This window comes from Strongylocentrotus purpuratus, unplaced genomic scaffold, assembly GCF_000002235.5.
Source record: "Strongylocentrotus purpuratus isolate Spur 01 unplaced genomic scaffold, Spur_5.0 spur5_scaffold_16, whole genome shotgun sequence".
Taxonomy (NCBI): Eukaryota; Metazoa; Echinodermata; class Echinoidea; order Camarodonta; family Strongylocentrotidae; genus Strongylocentrotus; species Strongylocentrotus purpuratus.
In genome coordinates this window covers 14060751-14068109 of record NW_022145601.1, presented here as the reverse complement: position 1 = coordinate 14068109, position 7359 = coordinate 14060751, and the positions used below count along the sequence as shown (strand labels likewise).

Below are 7359 nucleotides of genomic sequence, written 5' to 3'. Positions count from 1 at the left end.
AAGGGATTATTATGTACAGCTCATAGATTGTTTACAATAACCGTTTGATTTTGCAAAATTACAAAAAGTACACTTCTTGGCAGCTTCTATATACACCAAATCTTACCAAAGTATCCTTCGTATATATAATATTAAACATCTTCATTTGAAACCACCTCATGTTGATATCTATTGTTGATTGAAATGGAATTAGACAGTATACCGAACCCAAAATTCATGCTTTACATTATTTTACTCTGTAATTTTGATAAATATGTGAACAGCCTAATGTTATTTTCACCGCAAAACTTGGTAAGGCTATGAATGAACCAGTTGTTTACTGTGCATGTTTTTATCATGGCTGTATACCTCACCGTTTTTTTCTTTCATTTGCTGGCATGAATTCCACATTGATGCATTGTGCAAATTTTGTCGGTTGGTTGGCGATGTAGCTTCGCTTCAAGACAACAACAAAATTGTATTTGGCAGCTGTAACCTCCAACATTGACTGCATATGAAATTATATTACATTTCTTGGGGGAAATTAGTTCGTCTTCTTTTTGAACGGTTTCAGTGCGTTTGAAATTAGAATCAGAACAGTTCAAGGAGAATAAATCTGTTGGGGAGGATTATTGGGGGGTGGGGGGGGGGGGGGGGACTCCATGCCCCTCCACGCCCCTTCTAGAACCGCCAATGATTTGAATCAGGGTGATCGGTGAGAACTAGACACAGTGGTTGAAACTTGTCGGTACGAATTTTCATAGATATTCATATGTGATATAAAATCATGTCTTTGTATATACTAATTGGTGATACTGTAATACAAGTCATGTACTACCAGAAAGTTACAGAAGCAAGGAACACTACAAAATAATCACTATCACTTTTTACTTACTGCACTGAGCAGAGATAATGCTATTGACAATAACATTAACGTGCTTTAAAATAAATCAAGGAAAATATTCCTAAATATAGACAGACTATGCTATACTTACCGCGTGCGTATCAAGACCAGTTTGAATAAAATTATTATGAATAGTACATGACCTTGAAATACACGTATAAACTGAAAAACACCATGATAGTGACAATAACGACCGCATTAATAACAATACTGTGGTTATATCCAATGGGGAAACTGCGCAATCTAGAGTTTAACTGTAACATTTGGCTGATGAATCCCAGTTGCTGTTTTGGGTTTAGTTTTATGATAACAATCATCATGAGTTCCTTTCCAGGTCCACCTGTCTGCCTGTCAGTTTTAAAATTGGTGTGTGTGTGTGTGGGGGGGGGGGGGGGGTACAACATAACACGAATACTTCTTGGTGCAAGTCATGGCCTAAGGTTTTCTTTGTGAGTGAGCAAATGTTTAACGATTTTATTGGGTTCCGATGCAAAAGTTGTCTTATCATATCGTTATGTCGTATGTAATTCTTCAAAATAATCTACTTGATGGAATTGAAATCGCAGTGTGATCTTATCAAAGGAATAAGACAATAAAAGTCCCATTTTCGTTCTTTGTGTGATACTGAATGGAATACCAAAAGCTGGCAAGCCTATCCCGTTAGCTTTGTTGGGAATAATTATAAAGCTACTTTCGATAAAGCTCTTTTTTTCGAGGGAGGGATGATATTTTTGTCACTGCAGCCCCTTTCCACCGGGTTGCACTACAGTAGTTTAGAATTTTTAAACTTCTTATTTACATTGTTTTCTAAAAGGCATGTGATACGTCAAGCTTTATATAATAGCGTTTAAAAAATAGGTATTCAGAAAGGCATTGTAACATAATATACATGCTTAGTACAACTGAAATGCGATGCAAAAATCCATGAACCTTCAAAATAGTATGTTTTAACTGTGTTATGGTGTCATTAAGTAAATACGCACTTTATTGCATATAAATATTTGTTATTAAGTCTTGTCTGTGGAAACTGATAACAAACATATCGTGATAATCATTTCCTATACGTAAAGTGGCCTACTCGACTTCAGCTGGCAGCTGGACACATCCTTTCGGTCCTTATATATGTTGTGTCCTTTCCTAACATAGCAACTTGAGCTCTATATTTTGTGCTCCACATGGCCGAACTAAATATCGATGATTCTGAGCAGAGCCATCTAAACACAGAATTTGGTCAACTTGGTTTCACTGGGTCACAACATGGCGTATATTTTTTGTTTTGTGCTTGCCCAACAAAGCAGCAGTCGCCATATTGTGTCTAACTCGAACCGGATTGGCCAAACTATGTGTATAAATGGCTCTGATTCTGAGTTTACGAGGACGCCCTTGGATGATGGCAAATCATCTACGCTTCAAAATATTACCTTGTAGCGATCGTAGTACTAGATGGGAACAAACATATTTACATGTGCATAGTAGAAATAGAGATAAAGAGAGGAGGAGGGAGAGAGGAGAGAGGGGAGAGAGAAGAGAGAGAGAGAGAGAGAGAGAGAGAGAGAGAGAGAGGAGAGAGAGAGAGAGGGAGAGAGAGAGAGAGAGAGAGAAGGGAGAGAGAGAGAGAGAGAGAGAGAGAGAGAGAGAGAGAGGGGAGAGAGAGAGATATGAGGTATATCTTGGTCCATTTCAAATGGTGTTTCTATTGGTCTTTTGCTAGTTTGCCCTGTATTACTGTTGCACATAAGCTGCTAGAATACACACGATCATTCTATTTTCCGTTTTATTTCATTTCTGTGATGTTGACACAATCAAAACAAAATACAAGTGCGTTGATCAGGACAGCACAAGGGGGGCGCTCTTTAACATGACACAGCGTTCTAGAATGAGTCTGTTGTTTCACGCAATAGATGGTGTTCTACTGTTCTATTAGGTTCTCTTCATCAAGATCCTTTACCATAAATAATTGTAAATGTATAACTTTCGGATATTTGTAGAATTATCCGCTCTCTACTTAGAATGATTGTTAGCGGAGAAAACATTAATACAGGCTTCCGGGTGGTGATCAATTAATTTGTTTATTTCTGATGAATTTATTTTCACAAATGCTCCTTTAAACCTGTATTAGGCCCTCATAACTCAATAATGAGTTTCTCGTCGCATTTTTTTGAGGTCATAATGAGGCGACTATTTCATTATTCATTATTTGCAAGATTCCTGTATTTTAACCTTTTTACGAACACTTATAATAATTAACTTGTGGTGGTTCAACTTGTGTATTTCCAGTTTGTTAACTTTAATGCGAGTATATCTTGCCTATTTTCATTGATATACAAACATCAAATACTGTACAAATAACCCACACATATACATGCTATAAATCCAAATAGAACAGTAATTTAATAGTAACAAGTGTGACAAACCTTTCTACCATAATTTACACAATTTGTAAGTATTACTACTAGTTCCAAGATATACATGATGTACATGTAGCATACATGTACACATGACTTGAAAACTTAAAACATTTTGTGTTGTGTTTATATATAAATGGTTGCTTTCATTTTCCCAATTTCTTTATTCTTTCTCAAATTTTGATATTTAGGGGCTTTTGTTTTATAGGTAAATATCATGGTAAGATTCGTACATGATGAAGTCATTGAACACTGGTACATGGTATCATTATATCATCTATAACAAAATTAGAAAAGATCATAAATAAATAAAAAGTTGTAGTTATGTTGTGTTTGATTTGAGACCATTCAGTTTGTGACATCCAGCTGAGGAGCTCCCGGAGTCTCGGAAACAACCAGGGTCTCAAATAATGCAAGAAAGGGACCGAAACTGTACCGAGGAAGTAAAAGCTAGTAAATGCTGCAGTTATTGCGCAACCTTTTTTATATGCACGAACCATGATTTTACTGCTGCAAGTCATTGGCCGTAATGTTCGTAGATGGGGAGAAATGTTCCTTCATCATCTACATGTGCGATGGCCCAGGACATTGCCATCATCCTATACCCTACTATAAGCTCTAGCTCTAATGCTGATAATAATATTTTCTCTGGATTTTTCTATAATCAAGTGCACTCTGGTTTTACAAGTGATCAGGTGAATATTATTGGTTTCTTTAAATCTACCACTACCAAGTACTTGTATGAAAATGATAAAATCGTCTTTGCAGTTGAAGCCTAGTATATAATTTTATAAATTCTTAAACTTATTTGTAACAGTTAGTTGAATTCAATTGAAAATATGATTCGAATTTAAATTAGCATGATTCTCTACTCATTCCTCTTAACAACCATTGTCTAGTTCTGGGAGGTGATCTCTGATGAACACGGCATTGACCCGACCGGTACTTACTAAAGCGACTCTGATCTCCAGCTCGAGCGTATCAACGTCTACTACAACGAGGCGGCAGGAGGACAATACGTCCCAAGAGCGGTTCTTCTCGACCTCGAGCCAGGCACTATGGACTCGGTCCATTCTGGTCCATTTTGGTCAAATCTTCAGACCAGACAACTTCATCTTTGGCCAGAGCGGAGCAGAGAACAACTGGGCCAAAGGACACTTCACAGAAGGCGCTGAACTTATTCATTCTGTGATGGACGTTGTACGAAAGGAGGCCGAGGGATGTGACTGTATTCAGGTTGGTTTAAAAAACTTGAGTGATTGTTTCGATCATAGTAATACATCCTTCACGAAGCATTACAAAACAACCTTCACTATATAAAGCATTATAATTTTGTTCTGATGCCTGCGTTGAGCAGTTGACTTTGAAAGTGTTTTACGGCAACGCTTGTAATTATGTGTCCGTATATTTCGAATTGCTATTATGAATTTGTCGTCTAGCGACTGAATTAACAACAGTTCATCTCTTTGTTACAAATACTAGAATCTCTTATTCAATCCCTTGATTCGGATAATTTTGTCTGGTTTATGTTTCCTCATTATTTCTTTTTCAAATCATTCATTTAATATTTAATACCAGTTATTGGGGGTAGAGGCTCTCTGGCTTTTGTGATTCTTATTCAGATGTTGCATATTTCTTATAGTACCTACAATAATTATGCTCCAAAGCTTTTTGATAAATGTCGTTTCTTTTGAAATTAATAGACATTTTAAAATATTAACAGAAAGAAGCCACGAAAACGATTTCAATATTTGTATTTTCTTTGATTAGGAAAGATATTGAAATTGTTGCATTCAAGTTATTGTTTCCCTTTGCTGAATATTTCCATTTCCTATTCAATTATTATTTCAAGAATAGGTCACTCGGCACCGAATGAGTCTGGCTTAAACATGCATGACCATTTATTTAATGTGTCTATGTCCACAGGGGTTCCAGCTTACGCATTCTATGGGAAATGGAACTGGCTCTGGTGTGGAAAACCTCCTGATCACCAAGATCCGTGAAGAATACCCTGATCGGATCATGACGTCCTTCAGCGTTGTTCCTTCGCCAAAGGTTTCAGACACCGTCGTCGAACCTTACAACCTTCCGTCCACCAACTGGTCGAGAATACCGATGAGGCGTTCTGCATCGACAATGAAGCACTCTACGTCATCTGCTTCGAAACCCTAAAACTTACGACTCCGACCTACGGTGACCTAAATCATCTCGTGTCTGCAACCATGAGTGGCGTCACAACTTTTCTCAGGTTTCCTGGTTAGCTGAACGCAGATCTTCGTAAGCTGGCTGTCAATATGGTGCCGTTTCCCCGTCTTCACTTCTTCATGCCTGGATTTGCTCCTCTGACAAGCCGTGGTAGTCAACAATACAGGGCCACATCTGTTGCCGAGCTAACACAGCAGATGATTGATTCTAAGAACATGATGGCAGCCTGCGATCCTCGCCTCGGCCGCTACCTCACAGTTGCCGCAATCTTCCGTGGTCGTATGTCCATGAAGGAGTTGACGAACAAAATATGCTCAACTACAGAACAAGAACACCAGCTACTTCGTCGAATTGATCCCGAATAATGCCAAGATTGCTGTCTGTGGCATCCTTCCCGAGGTCTCAAAATGGCTGCCACCTTCATCGGCAACAGCACCGCCATCCATGGCCTCTTTAAACGCATCTCTGAGCAGTTCTCCGTCATGTTCAGACGAAAGGCCTTCCTTCATTAGTACACTGGTGAGGGTATGGACGAGATGGAGTTCACTGAAGCTGAGAGCAACATGAACGACTTGGTGTCCCGAGTACCAGCAGTACCATGACGCAACTGTCGATGAGGAGGATTTCGATGAGGAAGAGGAAGAAGAACAACAGTAAGATGCCTCGTAAATCTATGTGAAGACGCTTAACTCGATTCATAACTGGAAACGATTGATAGGAACATCATAGTTGTAGATCTTGTCAGTGTTTTAGGATATGATATGTTGATAACAAAAGGATTCTCAGATGATGTGCTCCAATCCTATCCCTGTCTTCTGTTTTCTCCAAATATCTCTCTCTTTCTCTCTCTCTCTCTCTCTGTCTGTCTCTCTCTTTCTCTCTCTCTGTCTGTCTGTCTCTCTCTCTCTCTCTCTCTCTGTCTGGCTCTCTGTGTGTCCCTCTCTTTCTCATCCTCCCTCTCAAACAGATCTCTCGTTCTCTCCCCTGTTCATTATCACCTTCCTTCATTTTGCGAACGATGTAAGTTTTCTTTTAAGCCACCCAAACTATTTCCACTAATCTTGTTTGATCTGCCCCCTGTTCTTTTTCTACTCCCCTCCTTCTCTCCATTGATTCTTCCTCTTTTTCTCTCACTTGACTGTTTCCTTCCTCTGCCTCTTTGGTACAACTGTATTTCTCTTTCTCTCATTCTCGTTGTTCAAGCTTTAGTAAAGTTCTCAAAATATCTCTTAGCTGAAATCTGCAAGTTTTTATCATTCGTTGAGGTCAGGGTTTAAGAGCCAGAATTAGAAACTATGTCATTATGCACCATCTGCAATTAAAGCTGAGTGATTTCAGTTATTCAATTTATTTTAGCAATGAATAAAGTGGGTCATTATCAATCAATTACAATTTTGTATTCATTGATTTTATTTATCAAAACTCCAATCCTTTTTGTTATATTTTACATAACATAGTTTATACAAAACTGCAACATAATTACAACAAAACTTTGTTATCATTTGATAAACAAACATAATTACAACACAATTCCATTGTTCATTATTTCCCAATGTATAGGAGAGAAAATATATCACAATTACATAATAAAAAGATATAACCGCACCACACAGTTATTTCAACCCCAAAACCAGAAAAAGACTGAATATTTTGTTTATAAATATAACAAATAATGAGTTTCATATTTCTCAACATATATTTATACAGAATTGGAATTTTGAGTTTTCGTTTTATTAAAACACGACTTAGAATTATCCAAACCTCCCTTCCTTCTACTTGTGTGGATAGGGAATGCATTCTGGTACAGGTTTCTTTACAATGTCGAAATGACTTAAGTTGTTGACTTCGTTCCACCTCTACCTTGCT

General features: G+C 37.9%; 1 pseudogene; it reads left to right on the top strand.

The window, feature by feature from the left end:
- The first annotated feature begins 3863 nt into the window (after positions 1 to 3863).
- On the top strand, positions 3864 to 6643 carry LOC590466 (annotated as a pseudogene).
- Positions 6644 to 7359: the final 716 nt, after the last annotated feature.